Here is a 27883-nt window from a genome sequence, read left to right as displayed (position 1 = left end):
TCAATTCCCATTTAGTTAAGCGGGTAAAAATGTTTTAACTGTAAAACAGAAATGTTGTGTGGTAATTATTTATTTGCAACTAATTATTCCTGTACATTAAAAGAGACACGTTTACTTCTTCCGATCAGGCAGTAATAACAGTTGTTTTTTCCTGTGGTACTATGGGCACTACTGGTCCAAATATATCATTAGAGCACTGTGGGTTAAAGCCGGGGAACAAAGTTCTACGTGTCCGTTTCTTATTTTTGTTGGGAGTATTTGCCATTTTTTAAAGCAAAAGTGTCCTATATACCCTTTATCTCTAGGTCTGTCACCAGCCCTTCCATTCATTGTTAATAGGGTAAAGACAACTGAAGGTGCCAAACCCACTCCCTTGCAGAAGGTGATGTGTGAATTCACAATCATTTAACAGTTAGTAAAGCACTTAATTAATGTTAAAGGACATTTGTACCGCGCACTATCACCACCGGAGTGGTCCCCTGGCGCACTGGCTGCTCTGGCAGAGGAAGGGAGGGTGAGTTAGTGGGAAGAAGTAGAAAAGTGCAAGAGAGCAGTGATGTGCGGTTGAAGGCCACAGCCCGGTGGGTCAGTTGGCTGGGCGTGGGGTGCTTGTAGCCGGTAGTCGTCGTGTACTGTTGTGGAGGTCCATGCGTGTTTTTGTTTTATTGTTGCAGTGTAGTGAAGTTTGTCCGCTTTGTTATGCTGTAGGTTTGTGGTTGTGTTTGGTTTGGAGTTTGAGAGGTGTGTGCAGAGGTGGAAATTGTTAGTAGAATTGGTTAGTTGGCATCTTTAGAGGTCTCTCCTGATGCTCCTCTGTCCTGATCTGGGCCCATCTTGCACTAAGCTCCCTTTCACATCTGGCCCCCACCTCAACCAGCCTCCATCATAACCCCTCCTGTCCTCCTTACCTGCACTTGTGGCCAATGCACCTGCCAATGTCCACCAATCAGCTAGTGTGGAGATTGCCAGTGTCATTGCAATCCAATTGATATTTTGGTACATGGTAGCAACTGAGGTGGGGGAATTTTATTAACATAATGGTACAAATAAACAAAAACTGCACAACGGATTTAAGAAATTAGAAATAAACTGGAAAATAAAAAAAGTTCAACGACTTATTAGATCTTCTGCAGTTTTAAAAACAGTTTAAGGAATTCTCCAGGGCACACATCAGCAAGAGGACAGCCAAGTGGTGAATGCCTGTCTCATGGAAGAAATGTTCAGACTTGTTGCAAAGTCGGACCATGGAGCAACAGAACACTCAAGACAAAATTATAGTTCAACACCTTTATTGAAAAACAAAACAGGATAAGTGAGATCACCACCTATTGGGCGTAGGGGTTTAATCTGAATCTAAAAAGGATATAGCAATGCCAATTACCTCAAGGCTGCTATAAGCACTCTACAAAAGCAGTTATTTCCCCACTATGTTTCTCCATCCATGCGATAATTAACCTAAAGAACCAACTATTAGAAAAACAGTGAAGATGGACAACTAAGGAAGTGGGGTGTAAACCGATCTAGGAAATCCAAAAAGGATGAGTGCCCTCATTTAATACAGTCTTCAAGATAAATGACATAGGTTTGCTTCTTTGCTCAAAAGACATTCTCATGCTATAGCAACCTGCACGATTCTTGTTTTCTGACTGCCAGATATACATAGGGCCTAGCAGGCTCTGTTCTCTCTCAATATGGTCTCTGCCAGTCTGCGGGTTGGAATAAACCAGCAGGCTCTGTGGTCTTTTTTTTGCTATGCTCTTCCATACAGTCTGTGATATGGCCTCCAGCAAACTCAGCTCTCTCTTCTTGGTCTGGTCTCCAGCCTTAAGCAGTCTCTCTCATTGTTCTACTCTTAGCCAGTGTCTGGCCTACAGCCCCAAGCATGGCTTCATTCTGGTTCTCCCCCTGAAAAAAAGAAATTGCCACCTGTGAAAGTCCTTGCTTTTTTAGTTTTATTAACAGAAAATGATGCAGGTAATTCAGTTTCTGAAAGGGAGGCCTGCTAATGAGCCCTCCACCCATTGCTGAGACAGCCTCTTGGCGCCCTCAGCACCAGCACAAACGTGGTACAGGGCAGACTCACAGGTCACATTCATTCCCGACCGCTTATGTAACACAAAGCTCCAGCAGGTACAGGGGGTTTTTCAATCTTCTGAACCTCTGATTCCAAATTCAAAAAAGTGGTATACTTTATTCAGTCTGGTGGCACGTAAATCTTTAAATCCAACCATGTCAGGCTATGGCATGGTGACCAGTAAGAGCATACAATTATACAGCCACAGCAATTTGATACCAGACCAGTGTCTGCTCTGTAAGCAGGGCCCATTCATACTATGACTGGGCTGACATTTATTGGTTTCTGGTCTGACCATTTCCACAGCCGACATGTGGAACAACAACCAGGATGATGTCTCCTTGATCCCCAGAGGCCAACACCTTTCTTCTAGGGCACAGGAACCTCCCCAGGTCATCTCCTGGGAATCAGTGCTTCAAAGGGAGCAGTGACAAAACACTCACACCAGGGTGCTGATACTAGTCCCTTAAAATGTCAGCAGACATGGAAATGGTGCAGAGTTAGAGTAGCCATGTGGAGATGCGAGCTGGGAGAAGGATTGCACCATCTTATTTTCTGTTAGGGATCTATACCACTTGTCACAGTCCCCTCGGTTTCTTGCAGGTAGGGCACTCTGGGTATTATATAAAGGGCAAAGGACACGTGACAACAGCCTGAATTGGACCCATTACAGCAGGCTTGCGTTGGAACAATCACCTGAGAGATTTTGTCTGAATAAGTACATTTGCTCCTTCCCAGGAACGCTGTTGGAGATGCAGTCTATACCAAAGGCATCTGCCAGGGAGGTGACGGCAGGAGGCATCCAAGACAGAAGTAAGCTTTGTAGCCCAACTATCCACAGGTAATAGTGGGTGTGAACTGCTATGGAACATTGCCTCTCTGCTCACTCTTAATGGAGGTCAAGGACACCCTGCAGAAGCCAGACTACGTTGTGGAGTGGAAGTGAAAAAAGAAGAACTTAGCTTGTCATTGGAGACCCTGTGACACTGGATTAGGCTTTACAGAAGTCTAGGAATAGTTCTGGGCCCAGATTCCCACATGATATTATAGGATACGATATATAATAGGTTATTTATAACGCGCTTAATACCCAGAGGTTTCTAACCACGGGCCCGGGGATGGAACCTGTGTTGCTTGTGTCGTCTTGCTTCCAAGGTGAGCATGTTGCCCCTGAGCTATCCTCCCGAGACATGAAATAGCTGTCTGCCTGTCACACGCTTCTTTGTGCCACCGCCATCGCTTCTTGGACGACACTGCATGTTGGACCTGGTTGATCAGCTCACCAACCAGACTACCATGCACACCCCCTCAGGAAGCTTCTAGTAGCCTGGCTCACCGCTGTGGAGCGCCCAAAGACAGGAAATCAAAAATGTACAGTGAAGAGACCCTGGTCCATTTTCAGGGGTCATAGTGACTAAAGACCCATCTCTGCACGCTCTCTTTGCTCTCATCACTTTAAACTCTTGGCTCTGTGTCCCCCGTGCGCAGTCTCATTTTCATTCCTTTGAGCTTCTTGTTCCTCTTCATTGGAACAGTCTGCCGCTATCTCTTGGCTCAATCTCTACTTATTTGTTTCGTGGTTCTCTAAAATCCCATCTACTTCAAAACATTTGAGTTGTTGTTTTCTGGATTGCATTGTTTATACATTTACTTTGTAACCATTCCTATCCTATGTCCATCGCTTTGGCTTAAGGCGCTAAATAAAATATAAATAAAATACAAATACAATACATATCCTTGACCTATAGACATTGTCTCTTGCCTGAACACCCCTAACACCCCTTCTGATTAACCCAGTTTGCCCTTTCACACCAAGCTCTACATCATCAATTTCTTTTTCAGAGGTGGGCTTGTAGTGTTTTTAGCTTGTTGCATTGATTGTTTTATAAACGTTTTTAAATTTGTATAGAACCTCGGTTGGACATTTTTATTTTGGAACCATTGTACTAAAGCTGTTGGTTTGCTACTGTTAACAGCTCACAACCCTCCTGAAGATATAGCCTGCCCTCAGCCTGGGATCCCAAAAGAGGCAAAGGAGGTATAACCAGTCAGGATTTATGATTGAGATCACTGCTGGTTTAGAAGTAATGTGGGCTGAAAAGGGGGTGCTGGGGTGGTCGATAATGGTCTCAATGGGAAAGAGGGGTTTGCGTTGGGTGAACCATATGATAGGTTATTTATAACACGCTTAATACCTAGAGGTGTCCAAGCGCGGACCCGGGGATCGAACCTGTGGTGCTCCGTGTTGACTTGTTTCCAAGGCAAGCACGTTGCCCCTGAGATATCCTCCCGAGAGGTGACTGGTGTGACTGCGATGTTGGCGCAATGTTGCAATTTAGTATGCATCTAGTGTAGTTAATGAGAATGGGACAAGTGTTTCTATTAGTGTTACTTTGTGTTTAAGCTCATACATTTTAGATTTGCACATGAATAGCAACATAATGACATGACAAGTCTGTCGATACTATATGAAGATGATGTAATGGCGTGGCCAGCACCTGAAGCGGGGAAGCGAGAAAGGAGATTCACGGATGGAGACGTCACTGTGAGGGGACGCAGTAGTCTTCAACATACTTTGTGAAGGCATCATGAAGCAAGACACAGACAACAGATTCAAGGTTCAAACAAAATATCTTTATTAACTTAAATGTCATGATGGTGTAAGCCTAACTTGCCATATGCGAAGGTGGGATTTCCCTACCTAAAGAAATTATAAGTTACTCACCGTAGTGACTAACGTACTCTTAGTCCCCTTTCCTCCATACTGCATGGGCTTCCCTTCCAAGGGACAGAAGATAGAACTTTTTCACCAGAAAAAAACATCTTCCCCTTTAAAATTTAGAGGCATGCAGGGGTGCAGCCCAGGGAGTATGCGCTGCCCTGCCTCCGCCCTCCGGCGCCACACCTCAGTCCCCATTGACGTGTTGACAATAGATTTAACATTGCCTAATGACACCAGTATTATTAGGGGGTAAGTTGGTGGGATTTATGGAGGAAAGGGGACAAAGGACTAGTCACTACAGTGAGTAACTTATAATTACTCTTACGTCCCGTCTCCTTTCCTCCATACTGTATGGGCGATTACAACTGATTGTAGCCCCAGAGTGGAGAGGAGACCCTCCTTAAGCAAATTAGGTTCCCGACAACCACCTGTCCGAAAGCCACACCAGATCTAGAGCCAGCATCCAAACAGTTATGCTTACAGAAAGCCGAGGGAGTGGCCCAAGTAGCCGTCCTGCTTATGACTTGCCAAGGGACATGGCGCTGAAATGCGATGGCCGTTGCCTTGGCCTTGACTGCGTGGGCATGCATGTTGGCCGGAAGCAGCTTGTGCAGGCCCTTGTATGCTTCTTTGATGGTCGTGACCATTCAGCGGAATATGGAGGCCTTGGAGGCCTGATAGCCTGGTCTTGGGCGAGTGAAAGTGACAAACGGGGCATCCGATTTGTGGAAGCCCTTGGTCCTGGCCAAGTAGAACTTCAGGGCTCGCCCGACATCCAGGCAGTGCAGCACTCTGTGCTTTGTCCTTAGGATCGGCAAAAAATATATGAAGGACTATTTCCTCGTTCAAGTGTAAAGCAGACGGCAACTTGGGCAGGAATGCTGCGTGTGTCCGCAGGACTACATTGTCCCTGTGAAAGGTAGTATATGGTGCCGAGGCGACCAGCACCTGGATCTCGCTGACTCTATGAGCCAAGTTGAGGCCGACCAGTAAGGCTGTCTTGATGGTGACCAGCCTGATGTCCGCGGATGCCATGGGTTCAAACTGTTTGTGCGCCAGAGCATCCATGACTATGTTAAGGTCCCACACGGGGTGCTGCCTCTTGATGGGCGGGTAGAGCCTTGCAAGCCCTGTCAAATGTTTCTTGATGATAGGATTGGAGGATGAGAAGATCCCCTCCTCCGAGTTCCTGTAAGCCCTGACGGCTGCAAAGTATGTACGGCAGGTGTCCACCTAGACCCCCAAGTGGGTGAGGTGCGCCGAGAAGGAGAGCACGTCGTCCAAAGACCATGCCAGGGGGTCGATTTCGTTGCAGTCTGCCCAGTGGCAGAACCTGGTCCATTTACTTTTTATACTGGGCCCTGGTAGCCTTGCTACTAGCGCCCTGTATGATTTCCAGATTAGCCTGGGAGAGGCCGAGCTGGTGCAGCGTTATATGCTCAGGCACCACCCAGTGAGGGCTAGTTTATAAGGCACGGGGTGGATGAACCTGCCCCCCTGCTGCATTAGAAAATGTGCTGGGCCCATCGGGAGGTGAATCGGAGGCATCTCCAAGAGGCTGAGCAGCTCCAAAAACCATGGCCTGGCCGGCCACCATGGAGCTGTTAGAATGATGTTGAGTTGGCGAGACTCCTTGATCTTGCAAATCACTCTGTGAATCAGAGGAGTGGGCGGGAAGGCACAAGCCGTCATGCCATTCCACTGAAGCCGAAATGCGTCGCCCAGGGAGCCGGGAACCTGTCCCTGCCAGGAGGCGAGCTGAGGGAACTTCTTGTTGTGCCAGGTGGCAAAGAGATCCAACTGGGGATGACCGCACTGGTTGAAGATCTCCTGAATAACAAGGTAGTTTAGCTGCCACTTGTAATTGTCCGCTCCCACCCTGCTGAGCCTGTCCGCCTCCAGGTTGGATTCACCCAGGAGGTGGACTGCTGTGAAGTAGATGTCGTTTTCCAGGTCCCACTCCCACATGCTGATTGCCATTCTGCACAGAGGAGGGGACTTGGTGCCTCCCTGCTTGTTGACGTAGTACGTGCTGGTCAAGTTGTCTGTCTGGATGAGGACAACCTTGCCCCTGAGAAGTGGTAGGACTGCTCTGAGCGATAGCCAGATGGCGTTCACCTCCAACCAATTGATGTCGTATTCCAGCTCCGATAGAGTCCATGTGCCGTGGTCTGAGAGATCATCCAGGGTGGCTCCCCAGCCCTCGGGCGAGGAGTCTGTGGGGATGGTGGTCTGCAGGGTGTGCGGCCGAGAGGGCTTACCCATCCGCAGGTTGTAGTCCTTGGACCACCATGCTAGGTTTGGTTGGAAAGATGGAGGAAAGTTGATCATCTCGGATAGGGAGCCCTGCTCCTGGTTCCATGAGGCCGCGAAGTGCAGCTGAAACCTCCTCAATCTCGTGTGTGGAACGGCTAAAAGGACTGCTGCCAAGAGACCCAGGAGATGCTGGTACGACCATGCCGAGGTCACCTTTCTGCTGAGGAAGTGGGTGGTGGCCCTCTTAATAGCCGAGATCTTGTCCTCTGACGGAAATACCTTCTCGGGGCACGTATCCCAGATGAGGCCCAAGAATGTTATAGAGTCTGCGCGGGCTGCATCTGCGACTTCTTGAGATTGAGCGAGAAGCCCAGACTCTGCAGTGTGTTCATAAGGGCATTGGAAGAGTGGTGAACGAGCCAGTCGTCGACGTATGGGTAGATGTGGAGGCCCTGCGCTCTGAGGCGGGCAACAACCTTATTATGAGCCTGATAAAGACCCTGGGGGCCGAATTGAGGCCAAACGGAAGGACCTTGTACTGAAAATGGTAGCCCATGATCCTGAACCGTAGCAAAGAATGTTGAGGCTGCCAAAAGAGGGACGTGTAGGTACGCGTCCTTCAGATCCAGGGAGCACATCCAGTCTCCTTTGCAAAATGTCTCTGCTATAAAAGCTGGCGTAACCATCTTGAATTTTTGTAGGGGTAAGGAGAGGTTGAGGGTGGAAAGGTCCAGCACAACTCTCAGGCCCGCCAGGTTCTTCTGAATGGCGAAAATCAAGGAGTAAAAGCCCAAGCCTCACTGGGAGGCTGGGACTTCCTCCACTGCCTGGCGATCCACACGCTGACAAGCTTGCCAACCGTGGTCTGTGCCAAGGCAACGTAGGCAGAGGGCGTGGGGGTCTGAGTCTTTATTACGTATGTTTCACAAGTGCTTTCAATTCATTAGTAGGCTTATCAAAGCTTTCCATTAGTTTAGTATTCAATAATGCTTGCTTTCTATTAATGTTCCTTTTCTTATAGTTCAGCGTTTACTCATGGTGCTCAAAAGACCCTCAATTTGGGGTCACCATTACTTGGACACATTTCAGTTCATCTGGCATCACCATATGCCCCAGCAGGAGCCCCAGGAGCCCCCTGGTACAAGTGTTCCCTTCAATGCACTCACTGGTCCTTGGCGGCTCGTCCGGGTGTCCTCTCCCTGCGTTCTCTACTGGGGCTCGTCGGCTCTGCACACACTTCTCTGGAGCTCTGTGAGCAGCGCTCACCTTCTGGGAATCTCGCTGTGGGTTGCCAGTAGCTCCACTCCTCGCTCGCGGATGCTACCGGTGGCCTAAAGCACTTGGGGATCTTCCGTACACCACAGCTCCCGCTGTGGGCCCCCGGCAGAAGAGAGACTAGCAGCTTCGACCCTCTCACGGCCCGCCCGAGCCCTGGCATCACGGTTTCTCCCCTGCAATAGCCAGCGTCCTGGCCTCCAGGCAGCACTCTCCTCGGCAGCCTTCTTCTGGGCAGGAATTCTCCCCTCTCAGGCCCAAGACTTCTGTTCTGTTGGTTTACCCTTCCTTATGTACCTGTTAACAGATTGCAGGTGCGAGCCATTCAGCACAATTGCCCGACCACAATTACTTAGGTTCTCTAGACATGCCTGACCCTTCCAATAGTTTCCAGGCCTCTTCCTCGTCATAGTACCAGAGTGGTGTAAATGATTGTTAGAATGTACAACTCCTAGTCGCCTCTTCCTCGTCCCAGAACTAGAGTGGTGTGATTGCGGAGAACTATGGACAAATCTTGGTTATTATTTTGGCCTGATGTTTCTCTGGAACAATATTAGGGGGTCGATATGTGTTTACCTTCCCTGAATAGGTAAGCACCCTCCTATTTAACATCTTCCTAGTGTCAATACAATGACGGCATTTTCCAGGGAAGAAAAGGGAAAATTATGAAAATGGCCCATAAAGGTTGCTGGGACTGAAGGTTCATCATGAAATGGAAATGGGGGATACCACGTCTCACCCAATAACACCCTCTTCCATTCCCCCCCCCTCAAGTCTCCTCTACTTAGGCGATCCTCCCTTGCATATCCATCTCCAGGGTCAAGATCCAAAAGTGATGGCCCTTCCCTGGCCACCTGAGCAGAGGATATCAGGGTTGGGTTCCTTGGGTTCCTCATAAAATGCAGACATACATACAGGGGTGTTCTTCAGGGAAATATGTTTGGGACAGTTTGGGAACAAGGGGTACATGGCGAATACACAAATCAGATACTGCGGGTCCCCTCATAGCTAGGGGCTGTGCAGACCGCAGAAACCTGGGGTGGCGAAAACTCTTGTGTGACCTGGGAAGCTGGTTGATCGAGGTTGAAGGCTGGGGGAAGGCAGCTAACTGCATTTGGGCAGCTGCGATAACATAAAAATTGTTACTTGCGGCCAGGCAAGGGTTTTATGACTTAGTGCTATTGTGGAGAGGAGATTTAAGCTTTTTTAAGGATGTAGGAAGCAGTTATTCAGTGTCCAGGAAGTCCGGGCAACTGGTAGGGTCGACTTGGGGCCAGGTAATGCACCCGGTGCAAGAGGTGCTTAAGGGCAAAGTGGACAAATGGATTATGAGTTTCAATCAGGTTCTCAGGAATAATCAGGATGCAGCCAGAGGCTGTGCGTGCTGAAATGGTAGTCATTAGATTAGTGTGAAATAAGGACACCCACAAGTCTGGGCGGATAAGATCCTTATGGCCAGCTCAAAGGGAACTTCTTTGTTTCTCTCCCTCCTCGTATTGTTGAAGTATCATTGCTAAAGCCATGTGCATCACGACCGGGGTTAGAGGTCCCCGACCAGATGCAACCTGTAATAAATTAGGCTTGTTACAACTGAATGTAGGTTTGTTACAACTGAATGTAGCCCCAGGGTGGAGAGGAGACCCTCCTTAAGCAAACAGGTTCCTTCGATCCGCCTGTCTGAAGGCTGTGACTGCCGGCGTCCAAACAGTAACTCTTACAGAAAGCCGAAGGGGTGGCCCAGGTGGCCGCCCTGCTGATGACCTGCCACGGAACCTGCCGGTGGAATGCAATGGCCGTGGCCTTGGTTCTGACAGTGTGGGCATACATGTTAGCCGGCAGCAGCTTCTGCTGCCCCTCATAAGCCTCCTTGATGGCTGAAACCATCCAATGTGCAAAAGAGGCCTTGGATGCCAGATACCCGGGCCTGGATCCCCAAAGGTGACAAACAGTGCGTCCGAATTGCGGAAGCCCTTGCTCCTGTCCAGATTTCAGAGCGCGTCCAACATCCAGACAGTGCAGGACTCTCCGAGCCTCATCCTTGGGGTCAGCAAAAAACCTAGTTAAGATTATTTCCTCATTTATATGGAAGCGGAGAGTACCTTAGGTAGGAACGTGGGGTGTGTCTGCAGGACCATATTATCCCTGTGAAAAGTGGTATAGGGTTCTGAAGCCACCAGAGCCTGGATCTCGCGGACTCTGCGAGCAGAGGCGAGGCCCACTAACAAAGCTGTTTTAATGGTGACCAGCCTGATGTCTGCAGATGCCATTGGCTCAAATGGTTTGTGCGCCAAGGCACCCAACACCACATTGAGGTCCCACATGGGTTGTGACTTCTTGATGGGTGGGTAGAGCCTGGACACACCTGCCAAATGTCTCCTATCGCGTTGGAAGAGGAGAAGACCTCCGATCTAAATTTCTGCAGGCCCCTATGGCTGCCAGATAGCTGCAGAATGTGTCCACCTGTACGTCTGAGTGCGCAAGGTGTGCCGAGAATGAGAGCGCATCATTCAGCGTACATTTAAAGAGAGTAGGGGTGGGGAGAGCGATCTCCTTAGAGTCTGCCCAATGACATAAACTAGTCCATTTACTCTTGTATTGGCTCCTGGCAGCCTTGCTCCTGGCACCCTAAATGATTTCCAGGTTAGCCTGCGACAGGCTTATGTGCTTGAGCATGACCTGCTCAGGAACCATTCTCCGAGGCCTAACTTCTGTGGGGCGGGGTGGATGACCCTGCCCCAGGCTGTGCCAGGAGATGGCCTGGCCCTATCAGACGGTGAACGGGTGGTCTGTCCGTGAGGCTGAGAACCACAGTCTCGTGGGCCACCATGGAGCCGGTAGGCGGTACCCAGAGTGTACTAAGAGGATCCAGGGCTCCGAAAAGTTCTGGCGCCAAAATTGCACATGAAAAGGCAAGCCTCCCGCCACCCCCCCACCTCCCGGTGACACGTTGACCCTAAGGGACGAGTCATGCTTTCTTTCCCTTCGAGGCTGGGGGGACTGAAAAAAGCAATTGCCTCTTCCCCCTTTTGTTGTTACGCCAGTTCTGCCTCGACCTCCGTTCCTGGAAGCACCAGAACCCGCCCAAGCCCGCACCTTGTCAGAGCGTTGATGCGACTGGGTCTACGCCTTAAGCGTGGCCATCGTTAGGATAAAGACTTTGCAGATTGCAAGCTGTTTTTTATCTAATTCCTCATCGGTTGTAGAGTGAAAGAGCTCACTACCCTCGAATGTAAGGTCCAATATACGTTCCTGGACGTCAGGGTTAAACTTAGTAGCCAGGAGCCAGGCAGTCCTTCTCATGTCCGTGGCAATGCATATGGCCTGGCCAGAGGTATCGATGTGGGCCACGGTGGACTCCAAGATGGCCTGCACCAACAGCTTCGCTTCTGCTAGCCCTGCCTTTGAGCGTGTTTTGCTCTGCACCGGAAGCTCTGGAAGGAAGTTGGCTATTTCCCGCCAAAGCCTTTGGTAAACGGCTGCCAGCATGGCATCGGCGTTGGATTGACGCAGGTGCAGAGAGGCGTTGGAGTACAGCTTCTTCACGAGGGACTTCAAGAACTTCTCCTTGCCTAGCAGCGCCGAGGACGAGGTGGCCAAGGACAACTGAGGCTTAGAGTAGAGGTATCACAAGTACAGGTGTACAAAAACTGTACAGACTCTTGTTGCATTCTAATTATTCTTAGATATTTATCACAATACCTTCTCTTAAGAATGAATTCAAAGAATTGGTTAATTTATTACAATTATTTATTTTATTCTTATTGCATTCTTTTTTTGAAATTGTCATGTAAAAAAAGACAGTATACAGACATGAAACGTTAAAACATTCATGAAAGACATACCCTAAATTCTATAATTCACAATTTCAACCTATTAAACATAGCACCATATTGTGACCACTTCTACCGACTCATCCAAAGCAATTGCATACATAACCATTCACAAATCAATAAAACCTGTGGAAAAAACGTGCAATTATCACAATGCCTAAAAAACCCACAATGCACCCGAGATGCAGGTCTGCTAATGCATCAATCTTTTCATATATCTGACATATTTTATCGATTTTACTCCGATAATCTAAATTGCCACAATTTTTTTTAGATCAAAAAAGAACAATCGGGGTCCTGATACAAAGAACTTGTGTTTTTATGATGTCTACTCGAGTTTCGGGCATGGTCTTGGATGAACTTTCTGACACATGCCCTCGACAGGACATAAACAAGTATCTTCGTTTGGATCACAATAGTAGGTGTTAAGGCGTCGATTCATGGAATTAATGTGCGCCGAAAATTCCTGCGCAGAGGTGCCAAAACGTGCGATTCGCAGTAAAAGTGCGAAAATCGCAGTGCAAGTGCGAAAATCGCAGGGAAACCAGCGCACCTCGATTCATGGAAGTCCGTGCGCGAGAAAAACATTGGATGTGCGCTGAAAAAGTATGCCGCGCACGCCGGCGCACAGGTCATCCAACAGCGTGCGCCACGGCCACTGCGAAATCGCACATAGCGCGGCGCACATCACAAAAGAGGCGGAACACGGGGCGTAACACTCGGAATGGGGAACAACGCGTGGAAATATGGGCGTCATGGGGGAAGTACAGGAGGCAAGTGTGCAGAACACCCACACGCTCGCCTACAACCCGTATTCATGGAATCGAATAGAGCAAACCAGCGCACGGTCAAAGACGCGCACAGGGCCAAACAAGTACGCCACAAGAAAGCAGGCGGTAGCGTCCCTGCGCCTGAAATAAATGTGCGCTAACAAAAAGGACCCATATACAGCCATGATGAATGGTCCATACAGTGGCCCTCTGGGACAAATGAGGTGCAAAGGGGTACCGACAAACATGGACACCCGCTGTGTGAAAAATAGCGTGTGCGTGTGTTTCGGGATGCGTGGGAAGTTCCACACGCCTTTGGCCTGGGTACGTGTGTTTCGGGATGCGTGGGAAGTTCCACACGTGATTGGCCTGGGTACGTGTACTTCGGGGTGCGCGGGAAGTTCCACACGCGATTGGCCTGGGTACGTGTACTTCGGGGTGCGCGGGAAGTTCCACACGCGATTGGCCTGGGTACGTGTACTTCGGGATGCGTGGGAAGTTCCACACGCGATTGACCTGGGTACGTATGTTTAAGGATGCGCGGGAGGTTCCACACGCGATTGGCCTGGGTACGTGTACTTAAGGGTGCGGGGGAAGTTCCACACACGATTGGCCTGGGTACGTGTACTTCGGGGTGCACAGGAAGTTCCACACGCGATTGGCCTGGGTACGTGTACTTCGGGTGCTCAGGAAGTCCCACCCGCAATTTCAGCAGGGTACGTGTATTTCGGTGGTGCCGGGGAGTGCTACACGTGATTTGGCCGTGTGGGTCCTCCCAGGTGTTCCCTCTACACCCTCCACGGCCCCTGCAGGCAGCCCACACCACAGGGGACGACCCTGCACCCCTGCTCATGTCCCACAGGCAACCCATCCACCATGGCTATGCCCCCCAGCCAACCCACATGTCATCTTGCACTACTGATCACCAACACATGTCTCCCAGCACCCCACCCACCAGCACTGTGGGGCACCCTCCACCAGGCCCCCACTCATGTCCAACCCATGTCTCCCAGCACCCCCACCCCCCAGCACTGTGGGGCACCCTCCACCAGGCCCCACTCATGTCCCCCTGCACCCCCACCCCCCAGCATCCAGGGGCACCCTCCACCAGGCCCCCACTCATGTCTCCCACCACCCCCACCCCCCAGCAGTGCAGGGGCAGCCTTCACCAGGCCCCCAGTCATGTCTCCCAGCACCCCCACCACCCAGCAGTGCAGGGCACCCTCCACCAGGCCCCCACTCATGTCCAACTCACGTCTCCCATCACCCCCACCCCCCAGCAGTGCAGGGGCAGCCTCCACCAGGCCCCCACTCATGTCTCCCAGCACCCCCACCCCCCAGCAGTGCAGGGCACCCTTCACCAGGTCACCACTCATGTCTCCCTGCACCCCCACCCCCCAGCAGTGCAGGGTGCCCTCCACCAGGCCCCACTCATGTCCCCCCCATCACCCCCACCCCCCAGCATCCAGGGGCACCCTCCACCAGGCCCCCACTCATGTCCCCCAGCCAACATGTCATCACAATCTAGATCGCTGGTCCTTATGGTCAGCCTCCAAATGCCAAACACACACCGAGTATTGCATCCACCCACTTAGAAATGGCAATAACATGATAGAACCCCAATTGTAAGTTTGGAAATGAACACATGTCCCTCACATACACCCAATGGGTGTCAGTGAATGTCAAAACCCATATCATGATATGCATGAAACCAATGAGATGATACTACACATTGAAGTTTGAAGAAAAAATATGTATTAAAAGCAACATAAATTGAAGCAAAAATAAACAAACAATAATGGAAATAAAAAAAAAATAAACCAGCATGTCCGTGAAATAATGCAAAACCACAAATCATAATCCAAAGGAAAGGTGTCCAAAGTCACAGTCCAGAAAAGTAAATCCAATGGAAAATTAAAATCGAAAACCATTGCTCCATGGGTAAATCATTAAAAAAAAAGAAAATCCAAAAGTCAACTATATACAGATAAACAATCCAGGGTCCATGATCCCAACAGAAGAAATGAAACCCATCTAATAACACTACCTAAAAAAAAGAAACTATATACAAAAATGAAAAAAAATGCTAAACCAAAGGAAACCTAACACTAACTACAGAACTATTTACAAGGGCAGCGGGCTAGTCAGACGGCTCACTTCGGGATGTTCCGGGCCAGGGCATCATCGAACTCCTGCTCAATGTCCCGGAGGCGGTCCTCCTCCATGGCCCGAGGGTCCGCAGGGCCATCGACATGTTCACCCCCAACTCCCTGCGGATTGCCTCGAGGCACTCGGCCCGCCCAAGGGCCCTCCGCATGGAGTTCTCCACCCTGACCATCGTGAGCCGTGCCTCTTCCTCCCGCTGCCGCACCGCATCTATGGCGTGGCCCAACCGCTGCCACACAGAAGACACTTCCCGTCCTGGGTCCTCCTGCCCTCCGGCCGATGCCTGCCCCTCCGATGTCGAAGGCCCCGAGCCATCATGGCTGCCACCACGTTGCTGCTGCTGCTGCTGTGCCTCTGCCCGTGCACTGCCTCCTGCTGCCTGCACATCCTCCGCTGGCTGGGGTGCAGTCGTTGATGTGGCCACCCCGGCTGGACGTCCGACTCCCGACTGTGGCAGGGATGCCTCCTCCACCAGCCTGGCCGCACCGTCCGAGGCTGCTTCACAGGGCACCCAGGTGACTAATGGGTGGGAAGATGGCACGGAGGACGAGACTGGCGCATAGGGGGTTCATTGAGGAAGAGGTCTGAGCAAGCCCCATCAAACGGCGGAATCCGGCCTGGGTGACCTGTCCCAGTAGGCCGACGCGGTCAACGAGCCATTCGAGATGACGTGCAGTCTTCACATGAAAAGACTGCAGGTCACCTCACATGGCCCGTTGACGCAACGCCACACCAGTCAGGACAGGCTCAACCCGGACCCGGATAGCCACGTCCGCAGGCAGAGGAAGGCCAGTTGTTGTGAGCTCATCCCCTGCCTGAAAAGGGTCTGGACGTAGGCATCCCTGCTGGTGCAAGATGATGCATTGACAGGATCAGGGACAGGATTACACACAGGCACCTCCGCGGCGATCTGTGCTGCCTCCTGTCCCTGGTCCTGCACCACTAGCACCAGTGGAATCCCCACCTCCAGACCCCGTCTCTGTTGCTTGCACGGCCTTCTCCTCCACCAAACCCCCCCACCAACCTGGATGACTCCGTGCCATCTTCCCCCGTTGGGCCCTGTGGGGTCCCAGCTGCCCCTTCTGCTGCCGAGGAGTCCAACTCCGACCTCCGCCTCTTGGACCTCCCCCCGGCAGCTGCGGCTGGGGACGCGGCACCGGACTCCTCACTCCCCGACGAGATCACAACCTGGGAGGGGAGCCGGGCCTTGCGTCTCCGGCTGGCCGTGCGATCCCCACCGCTGTGCTCCACAGCACCTTCTCCGCCCTCTTCATCAGTTGACGCTGCAGACAGGGAGAAATAAAACACAGGCATCAGTGCACTGTACAATGGACACATACACACATGACAGTTGCACATGAGTGGCATTGGCAAACCTCAGACATGGCATCACAATCGCCAACACACATGTCATTTCAACTTGCACACATGAGCCATACCACAACCATATTGCAACTGCCAGCACCATCCATACACATACAACAGCATGAACAGGCAAATGTGAGCCAGACATCACATGCAACACAGGGAGTGCACTACACATGCACGCACACCACCACACTTGCATGCATGTGTACACCTCAGCCAACTGTCGCAGTGTACAGATGGGCATCCATGTCACATCTGCCAATCAGGCTTACACATACCGCAGTCACATGCATCCATGTTGCATCACTGTTGCACCCTTGTCAAATACATGCACATGTACACAGTGCTGATACATGCAGCAGAAAACATACATGCGTGACATCACGAACATGCCTACTTACATACACATTCATCCAAACATGTGTGCCCACACAACTGCATTTGGCATGCAAGCCTACACACACAAGCACCATCCATGTCTCACACATGACAGCCCTCGCATGTGTTAGCCTCACAGCCCTGTACACCCCCACCCATACTCGGCCCCATACAAGCATATGTGCAACCTGCACACTACTGGCACATCACCACACGCACAGCTTACAATCATGATGCATGTACACTTACCGCTCGACTCCAGACAGGTCTGCCTCTCAAGGACCTGGAGCGCTGGGGATATGCGTTCCAGGACCCTCATCTGATCTTCCGACAAGTGGCCCCGGCGCCCCTTAGCATCCGCTGCCTTCAAGAGGCGCTGGGCCTTGTTGAGGGTCCTGGACCTGAAGTCCTCCCAGCGCTTCTTGACATGTTGGAAGTCGCGGACTGCCACCCCCTCCGCGTTGATGGCAGTCACGATGTCCGTCCAGATCCGAGTCCGTCCTTCCTTGTCGGCGCGCACACTTCCGAAGAGGGCATCATACTGCCCCAGGACTTGCTCCACCAGGACACCAACTTCCCTGGCACTGAAGCTGGTGCCCCTCTGCCTCTCTGGCCGGGGGTTGTCAGTGGTGCCAGATGTTGCAGTGCCCGACATGACAACCCCAGAGGCAGGCGTGGGTGGGCAACTGGGTCCTGGGGCTGGGCTGTGGAGCGATGGAATCCCAGTCGGGAGTCTTCGGTTCCAGCAGGGGTGGTCACAGCAACAGCACCCCTGGCTGATGTGCAGGCAGCAAATGGCAGGGCACGTGGGCAGCAGGCAGTCAGGCAGCAGCAGCAGATGGCAGGTGGGAGCATGCTCGGGGCTCTGGGGGGCAGTAATTCGGCCTTCTGGGCAGGAGCGTGGTCTTCCGTGTGCTTATGCGTGGCCAGCTTGATATGGAGTGATTTTGCACGTGAAAATCCTGCACGTCTGCGTGTAATTCGAGGAAATGCCCTTAGTGCGTATGCACGTCAGCATGCATATGCGATTTCATTGGACCAAAGGCCCTTAGCGCGTAGGCGCGTCTGTGACGTGACCCGCGCGGGTGTTTCCCTCATAACACGTGATGACAGAGCACACGTGGATTTCCACCAATCGCGTGTGAAACTTCCTGCACACCCCAGAAATACACGTACCCAGGCCAATCGCATGTGGAACTTCCTGCGCACCCCGAAGTACACGTACCCAGGCCAACCTCGTGTACGCTCACTTCCATCCGATTACACGCGTTGACACTCGGACGAGCAGCTTTACCACGTGTGCTCCGTGCCATCTTCCCACCCATTAGTCACCTGGGTGCCCTGTGAAGCTGCCTCTGATGGTGCGGCCAGGCATGTTGGCTGGGGGACATGAGTGGGGGCCTGGTGGAGGGTGCCCTGCACTGCTGGGGGGTGGGAGTGATGGGAGACATGAGTTGGACATGAGTTGGGGCCTGGTGGAGGGTGCCCTGCACTGCTGGGGGGTGGGGGTGCTGTGAGACATGAGTGGGGGCCTGGTGGAGGCTGCCCTGCACTGCTGGGGGGTGGGAGCGATGGGAGACATGAGTTGGACATGAGTGGGGGCCTGGTGGAGGGTACCTTGCACTGCTGGGGGGTGGGAGTGATGGGAGACATGAGTTGGACATGAGTGGGGGCCTGGTGGAGGGTGCCCTGCACTGCTGGGGGGTGGGGGTGCTGTGAGACATGAGTGGGGGCCTGGTGGAGGCTGCCCCTGCACTGCTGGGGGGTGGGGGTGATGGGAGACATGAGTTGGGCATGAGTGGGGGCCTGGTGGAGGGTGCCCTGCACTGCTGGGGTGTGGGGGTGCTGGGAGACATGAGTGGGGGCCTGGTGGAGGGTGCCCCTGGATGCTGGGGGGTGGGGGTGCAGGAAGACATGAGTGGGGGCCTGGTGGAGTCTGCCCCTGGATGCTGGGGGTGGGGGTGCAGGGAGACATGAGTGGGGGCCTGGTGGAGGGTGCCCTGCACTGCTGGGGGGTGGGGGTGCAGGGAGACATGAGTGGGGGCCTGGTGGAGGCTGCCCCTGCACTGCTGAGGGGTGGGGTGATGGGAGACAGGAGTTGGACATGAGTGGGGGCCTGGTGGGAGATGGGAGCATAAATCCTCTTAACCCCTTCCATGAAGGCTTTAATCAACGGTATTTTCCACCACAATACCTTTTGTTGTGATGTGGTGTAGGCTGACAGAGCAGCCAGATGAACCTTTAGGGAATTGAAGACTAACCCAGTGTCCAACAGGTGGGTTAGATACAGCACAATGTGTGAGGGTCAGCAATCGATGGGATTGACGCCCTTGAAATTGCACCAGATGACAAAACGTTTCCATTTGCTGGCATAGCAATAACGTGCGTTCGGTTGTCTTGCTTCCCCGAGTATGTCCATGCACCTCTGAGGGAGTTGCAGGTGTCTAAACTCTATGATCTCAGGGGCCAGGCTGCTAAATTCAGAGTTTTTGGGCATGGGTGTAAGGTCTCCCCTCTGTCCTGAGATGACATGTTGGGCAGGGTAGCTTGACTGGTGGGGAGAGGGACATTTCTATCAGGTGAACGAACCAGGGTTGGCGGGCCCACATGGGGGCCACCAGTATCATGGTAACTGGTTCCTGGTGCATCTTGTGCACTATCTTGTTGAGAAGGGGAGTCGGGGAGTAGGGGGGGGAAGCGTAGACAAATTTCCCCGACCAAGTTATCCAGAGACCGTTCCCCTTGGATCGGTTCTGGGGATACCTGGAGGCGTAGTCTTGGCATTGGGCGTTCCCTGAGTATCGAACAGGTCGATCTCTGGGAAACCCCATTCTGTGAAGACGTTGGACACAATGTGTTTGTGCAGTCGCCATTCGTATTCTTCTGGCAGAGGAAAATCTCTGCTTAGTACGTCTGCCAGAAGACTGAGTTCCCCTGGAACATGTTGGGACAACAAAAATATCTTGTGTTTGAGAGCCCATATCCAAATGTTTTGGGACAGCTTGGCTAGCCCTGGAGAGTGGGTGCCCCCCTGTTTGTTCAGGTAATACATTGCAGTAGTGCTGTCCGTTAAGATCAGCACTGTCTTCCCTTGCAGTTGTATCTGAAAGGCCTTCAATGCTTTGAACACCACTAATAGCTCCAGTAGGTTTATATGATTGGACGCTACTTGAGGGGAACACACTCTGTGCGCTGTCTGCTGAAGCAGGTGAGCCCCCCACCCCGTGAAAGATGAGTCTGTCGTGGGAGTGGCTTCCACTGCAGGGGTGGTGAAGGTCTTCCCCTTCAAGAGGTGTTCTCTTGACCACCAATGCAGAGAGAACACGGGCTGGCGAGACAACTAACAGATCTTCCCATTGTCCGCTCGCCTGACACCACTGGCTGAGCCACTCTTGCATGGGACGCATGCGGAGCCGCGCGTGGGGAAGCAAGCATATGCATGACGCCATCATCCCTAGCAAACGCATGGCTGGCTTTGCGTACCGTCACCTCCCGACTGGCTACATATTGAGGGATCTGAGAAAGCATGTTCTGAACTCTCTCGCTGGAGGGGAAGACGAGACCGTCTTCCATCCGAATTAGAGCTCCCAGAAATTGTTTTACTTGGCTGGGGACTAAACTGGATTTCTTTTCGTTGATTGAAAAACCCAGGCTGAAGAGATTTACTGTTTTTGGGTTTTCGAAAAACAAGCATCAAACGAGTCCCCCGTGGTGAGCCAGTCGTCGAGGTAAGGGTAAACTGGGACTGATACTCTGCGCAGGTGTGCTGCTGCCACTGCCTGTTACGCTCACCTGGTATCCACGGGGACGCCACCCACACTGGTTGGATGAATTGCACTCTCAAACCCTTTCCCGGTCCCTTGGTAATGCCTCTGATTAAAGATGGGTTTGCAATATAGGAGAGCTGGATTCAATACCAGATTGTCTTTATGTTTTCACACCTCCCTTGGCCTCAACTCCTTCCTCCCCCATGGGCCTTCTCCTCACCTTAATATTGTAAAAGTTGGATTCTCCGTCCTGCTCCTCGTGGCAGGGGCGCGTAAATGTGGGGGTGAGCAGCGACCAAGTTACTTCACTGGTGCAAGCCCCCCTGTGGGAATCCAGGCCTGCTGAGACTCCGTAGGTTTGCTGCTTTACAGTCTTTAAATGCAGTTCTTATGTTCCGTTTATTTCGAATAATAATGTCTTGCTTCTTTCCTTTTAGGTATGGAAAGGTATTTTGGTGTTGTCATGCAGTTTGAAGATGAGCATGGGCCGGTAGGTGAAAGCGTGGTGTGCGCGATGCTGTCCGGTGAGTAATGCACGATGCGCGGCACTGTTTCGCCTTTTATATTGCTAACCTGTGTCTTTTCTCTCCTTGCAGGTTGCGATGTTCCTCGCCGAGCGCCCTAATGTTCCAGCAATGATACTGACCAGGAGATGACTACCCAGGTAAGAATTGTGTGGCTTTCCTCATTCGGGAGGAAACGTAATGCTGTCTTTCTTTCTCCTCTTTCTAGGTTATGGTATTCCAGGATGCATGCGGTGCCGGATGATGGAGTTCGTACCTTCAAGTGAGTGGAACTGAAGTCAGCAATGGATTGAAGACAGGATACTGTTCCAGGTAAGTTTCGTAGTGTTCTTTCTCTCTCTGCAGGTCCTTGGTTTCAGGTAAACTGGCATCAAAGAACTGGCCACGGTGAGCATTACGCTGCCCACAGCAGAATAACGCAAAGCATGTTCTGCTGTTTGGGTGTGGTTTAAATAGTCTCAGGTAAAGTAGTCCAGGTAAAATAGTCCAGGTAAAATAGTCCCAGGCCTGCCACACCCAAAGTAGTCCAGGTAAAGTAGTACCAGACCTGCCACACACACACACAAGACTAGACCACATAGCTCAGTTCCTTGTAACTGAGCTATGTGTGTGCCTCCATGTTGGCTGAACCCCCCCCCCAGTCAAAGGCGCCAGGACTGACTCCAAGAGAGCCTTGGATGAGGTTTTAAGGCCTTCGACCTGGCCCTAACTGGAACACTGACTTGCCAGTGAGGGCCAGGGGCAAGGGTCATGACACTGCCAGGACTTTGGTAAACACCCTTGGCACTGAAGCGATGCCAAAGGGGAGTATCTTGAATTGGTAATGCCTGTCCTGGATCATGAACCTTAGATATTTCTTGTGCGCTGGCAACATTGAAATATGAAAGTATGCATCTTTCATGTCCAATGTTGCCATGAAGTCCCCTTGTTTCAGCAATGGGATCACCTACTGCAGTGTTACCATGCAAAACTTCTGGGGTGCTATAAACATGTTCGCTGGGTGCAGGTCTAGAACTAGAACGCATGGTGAGATCCTTTTTGGGTACAAGGAAGTACACTGAATAAATTCCCGCGTTTACCTGAAGAATAGGGACGGCTTCTATGGCGTCCTTTCCCAGCAGTGCTTCCAACTCTTGGATCAGGATCTCCAGATGGTCCGGTGAAAGGCGCCGGGAGCGCGGTGGTCTGAACTGTGGAGGTCGGGTGAACTCCACGCAGTAACCATGGGCGACCGTCTTTAAGACCCACTGGTCGGAAGTTATCCCCTCCCATGCCCTGAGGAAAGATGTTAATCACCCCCCGACTGGGGTGACATGGGAGGGGACCTGGACCTGGTGGTCATTTCTGACCAGAGGCTGTGGCTCTTCTGGGATTGGGGCCTCTGCCTCTACCTTTGCCACGTTTCTGACCCCTTGAGGGGTAGTAAGTGGGGCTTCCAGATGTTTCATTTGTGTTGAAGTTACCCGTGCCGTAGTTGTTTTGACCAGCAGAGGCTTGCCCTCGAAAGGACCGCCGAGAGTTATTACCCCTCTGGGAGGAGAGTTTCTGTGTAATTTGATGCAGAGACCTTCTAGTCGATTGCTCCTTTTTGGCTGTCTCCAACGCCTCATCCACTGCTTTCCCGAAGAGGTTAGTCTCCTCAATGGGTTTATAAATGAGGGAGGCTGGAGTCTCAGGTCTAAATCCTGATGTACGCAGCCAAGCGTGCCTTTTCAGTAGGGTCCCTTGAGCAAGAGACCTGCCTGCAATCTCTGCAGTGCCCAGGGTGTTCTTCACAACATTCTGGTTAACTAGTCTTCCCTCAGTTACAATAGAGAGAACCTTTGACTTGGCAGGTTCGGGAACCTCTTGGAGGCCTTCCTGGAGCAAATTCCATCAGGCATCAGCAGAGCTTGCTAATAGAGTAGTATTATTAGCAACCTGTATAGTGTATGCAGCTGCTGACGTGACATGTTTGCCCAGGGCATACAGCCGCTTAGACTCCTTGTCCGGTGGTGATTCTCCCGTGGCAAGGGATACCCCTGCCCTCTTTCGTGTGGGAGTCACTACCAGTGAATCTGGGATGGTGTGCCCTTTGATGTATAGAGGGTCGGAAGGAGAAGGTCAAAATCGACTCTCGGGTTCACTGTCCGTGTTTGAGCAGGTGACACCAATGAGGGAGCTACTCCATCTCTTAACAGAGTTAAGGAGGGGGATGGATTGACATGCCGGAGGTTTTTCCTTAATGATATCCTCCACGAAATCCTGCTCAGGTACCGCCTCTTGAGTGGCGATTTTAAAGTATTCAGCTGCTTTTATCAACATGGAGTTGAATGCCATTTGGTCATCTACAGGAGAGGCATGGCGAGCCGGGGTGGATGGAGAGTCTAGGCACAAAACATCAGAGTCCTGATCTTGCTGTGTCCATGGGTCCTGACCTTCCTTCTGGGTTTCCTCATAGTTTTGCAGAAAAGAAGCTTATTTTTCTTCATTATAGAGGTCTCTATATGTGTCCATCTGGACCACGTCTTCCTGTTGGAAAACATGACTGATCTTCCTGAATTTGAAGGTTAGGGGCTACCCGAGCCCTTTTTGGGGGAGGATGATGAGAAGAACTGATAATCTGCTCCAGCCGATCCATACACCCTTCGAATTTTTCTGTAGTCCTTTTAGAGGACCCAAACGGGCCTACGTGAGGAGAAACTACCTTCTCCGCACTGCGGCGTCGAAAGGAACCTCTCAGGGGGTCGGAAAGAGGCTCTCGACTATCTTCGTAGGCCTCATCAGAATCGGGAACCCAATCCGTCCACGGCTTGTCCCATAACTTTAGGCGGCACTGGAGTAAGGCCCACCGCCGCCGTAATTCTTCCAATGCTACTTTCGAAGTTGCCGAATCGTTGAGAGACAAAGGCTCCGATGATTTATCGGCAGGTGTAATACCTTCCTCAGCGCTAGAGGGCCTAGCGGCAGGTTTTCCGGGTAGAGGCCTAGCCGTAGTTTTTGGGCCTACTGAGGCCTTAGAAACCGTCCAAGTGTCGGGCTCCCACACATCGACGCATGTAGGTTTTGGAGTAGCACCCTTAGTTTGTTTAGATTGGCCAGTCGCAAAATGCTGATGCGGATGTTGGGAAGGCTTTCGATCTGAACGATCCGAGGGAACCGGCGAAGTTTTCGGCGGACCTGTTGGCGCTTTCGCCTTTTTCGACGAAGGCGTCGAAATTGGCATAGGGGTTGTGTGCTTGGTGCGATGCGCTTGGACGCCCCTGTCGCCGGGTGTAGTCCCTGTAGCAAGACCAGAGTCGAGCCTTAAAGGGTCGGGGACTGGCGTGGCGGACCTAGAAGCCTCAAGGTCTATAACAACCGAAATGGACGTTTGGACCGAAGTACACCCGTCACTTTCAGCTGGCGTGGCGGTGGGGGAAGGAGGATCCACGCGTGACATACCATACGTCGACCACTGCTTTACACAGCGCTCCTTAAGGGTCGTAGGCCAAAGGAGTTTGCACGCTGCACACCGCTTTTCATCGTGCTCTAGGGGGAGACATGCGTTACACGTCCTGTGTTCGTCCTTCCCAGGATATCTGACCCTACACTTAGGGCAGAATCTAAAAGGAGTCCTTTCCATAGCCAAAGGGAAGGATGACCAGACCAACAGGGAAAAGAGGGGAAAGAAGGAAAGGCATACTAAATATGGCCACCCCGACCCCACTCTCCCTACTGTATAGGTCGGCAGAGGGCCCGACCACGTGTAAGATCCGGGCGCCGAAATCCACAGCCGTAGACGATTCCCCCGTAGACTTTGTCGAAGATGTTCTTGTTGGGCGAAGTGACTTAACGGGTAATAAACCGACAATTCGGTAAGATAAACAACGTCTCTAGTAAGAGCTCCGCTATAGGGCGACCAGTTATCTGGGCGGAAAAAAACAATCTGAGGGACCTTGGCGCGCGAGGGATTTTGGGTACTACACATGTCACGATAGGGATCGTGTTACAGACACGCTATGCCGACGTCCTTTCGGTCCCGGTAAGACAAGATGCAATACTCCGCGGTTACCACTGGATGTCGGACCATATGCACAGCATGTGATTCTAAGCAGATTAACAAGCATCAGAAATTATGTTTATGGTAATCTGTGGTAAAGCTCTGAGCACCATCCTTTCAAAAGTGATTATCTCAGGTGGAATATCATTGGTCCCTAGTGTGAATGAGGACTTTGGTTTGAATCCACTTATCGAGAGCTCTGCTTTTTCCTGTTTGTTCATGAAAAAAGCCCTCAATCTTATAGTTCTAAAGAACCTCTTCAATTCAATTTCTAAATTGGTGATTGAATTATCCTTCATAGGCACAAAGCTCAAGCAGAGTGATACCGGAGCAATCACTGAAGAGTGTGGATGAGGATGAGCCGACAATAAGAGTGGATCCCCTCCATCTGCCTATACTTGGTGTCGAGGCGCCGACTGATATGCTGAGACGAGTGTGGCTTGAGCCACCCCTTCTTTTTTTTTAATAAATTTTTATTATTTTTTAAACCAAACAAACAATACAAACCAAACTAGCAGCGTTATTTGCAACAAAACACATGAACATCAATAAATGAACACCACTGCACCCCCAATCCCTCCCCCCTCAAGAGCTTGTTTACATTCCTCATTCCGTATCTGCTGCGTGTGGCAGGGTATCGCTTTCTTCTGAGACTGCAGAGTCCGTTATTGTGCCAAACAGTCCTGTTATTAACACTCTCCATGCAAGCAAGGTACTCACTTCTTCCCCACACTTGCTACATGCCTCCTACCATACCACCGTTTCAGCCTCCACCCATTTTTGCAAATCCCGCCACCATACCTCGACCAGTGGCTTATGGCACTGCTTCCAGCCCATGGCAATCCTTCGTTTTGCAAGCACGTATGCCAAGTCCTTCAGTTTCCCAACATGTTTAGTATTCCGTGGTCTGGGAAACCCTCCCAACAGGCAGGCCCAGGCCGTATCTATATTGAGCGTGACCCCTTTGTCCGCTAGTTTTTGTGCCATTTCCCCCCCAAAAACTCTCCATCACTGGGCAAGACCAGAACATGTGTGTCATATCAGCATCTTCCTTATCGCATTTTGGGCACGCTTGTCGTCCCGCATTTACAAACTTAGATATTCTCATCGGGGTCATGTAGGCTCTGTGCGTTATGTACAACTGTATTTGTTGTAATCTGGCATTTCTGGACACCACCTTGTGGTATCCCATAGCCCGCTCCCACATCCCATCGGTCATCTGTGCTCCCACCTCTGTTTCCCAATCCAGCCTCAAATGCGTCAAATCCTTCCCTACCCGGGTCATCGCCATCTCATACAGTCTAGAGATCTCGTGCCCTCCTTCTGACATGTCATATATTGTCCCCATGGTGGCGTCTGGCTCCTCCGCCAATACAGTATCAGGCCAGGTTTTACGAATAATCTGCACCAGCCTTAGATACGTGACATATTGGCCTCTGTGCAAGCCTGCCTCTTCCCCTAATTCTTCAAAGTCCTTAATGACCCCTCTTGCCAGGCATCTCCGAATGTAACCAGCCCAACCGACTCCCAGTAGGTCCTGATTATCATTCTTAGTTGTTTGTCTTCCCCTGCCAAGGCCACCAGCGGCACTTGCAGGGAACACAGGTACGGGTTCTCCATCAGTCGACATACTCTACGCCACATCTTCCACCCAAGCAACATCATACCCGGGCGCTCCTTCATTTCCAGTCTAGGCAACCAAATAATTTCCTTTAGGTAAAACGGAGTACAGTTCTGTCCAAACAGCCTAAATTCAGGAGTTACCTCATCAGAGAGCCATTTGGCCACATATTGCAACTGGCCAGCTACATAATAGGCCTCAAAATTTGGCAGCTTAATACCCCCTCTTTCATGGAAGTTCTGCAACTTCCATAGCGCCACTCTATTCTGAGTGCCATGCCATAGGAAGTCTCTGCAAATACTATTCAGCTTGGCAAAAAACTTTTTAGGTATCATGTACGGAATATTGCTGAAAAAATGTAAGAGCTTGGGCAGGACCACCATTTTGAGCATCGCCCCCCGTCCCATCATCGCCAGCGGCAACTTCTCCCAAAACTTCATACTTACACAGATTTTTCCTACAGCCACCTCGGTATTATGCAAATGTTCCTCCTCTACCGTGTGATACACATCTATTCCGAGGTAGCGGAAGGAGCCAACCGCCCATGGTACCGACAACACTGGCAATCGTTCCAGAGGGGTTCCTCTGTAGCTACCCAATGGGAACATGCTCGATTGTTGGGGGTTCACTGCTATGCCGGACAGTTCTGCATACCTTTCCATTACCTCTAGAATATATTGAAGATTTTCCTCCGGATATTTCAGATATAATAGCAAATCGTCAGCATATAAGGATATTAGGTGTTTCTCTCTCCCCCCCCCACCTCAATGCCAATCATGTCATATTGTTGTCTAGGGTACACTGCTAGGGGCTCCTGGGCCAGAATATATAACATCGGGGACCAGGGGCACCCTTGTCTGGTGCCTCTGCTAAATTGCCATCTCTCGGATATCACCGATCCTGTGCGTACCCTAACCAGCGGTTCACTGTACAGCAATTTCGCCCACCTAACATAGCCCGGCCCCATCCCGTATTCCCTCAGGGCCTCCAGCAACCATGGCCACCTCACTGAATCGAAAGCTTTGACTGCATCTAGGGACACAACCGCCATTTCACCCTCACTCTTGTTCCCCTCTTCAATCACCCGGTGTAGTCGCCTATGGTTGTGGGT

General features: G+C 51.3%; 1 protein-coding gene across 4 annotated transcripts in view; it reads right to left on the bottom strand.

Annotated features, from left to right (window-relative positions):
- CD2AP (CD2 associated protein) overlaps positions 1 to 27883 on the bottom strand; it is a 1227366-nt gene that overhangs the window by 698577 nt on the left and 500906 nt on the right. The gene's annotated exons all lie outside the window — the stretch shown is intronic.

The sequence above is a fragment of the Ambystoma mexicanum genome, chromosome 4p (assembly GCF_040938575.1).
Source record: "Ambystoma mexicanum isolate Mex_15411 chromosome 4p, UKY_AmexF1_1, whole genome shotgun sequence".
Taxonomy (NCBI): Eukaryota; Metazoa; Chordata; class Amphibia; order Caudata; family Ambystomatidae; genus Ambystoma; species Ambystoma mexicanum.
Note: the sequence above shows the minus strand (reverse complement) of the source record. Positions and strands in the feature narration are given on the sequence as shown.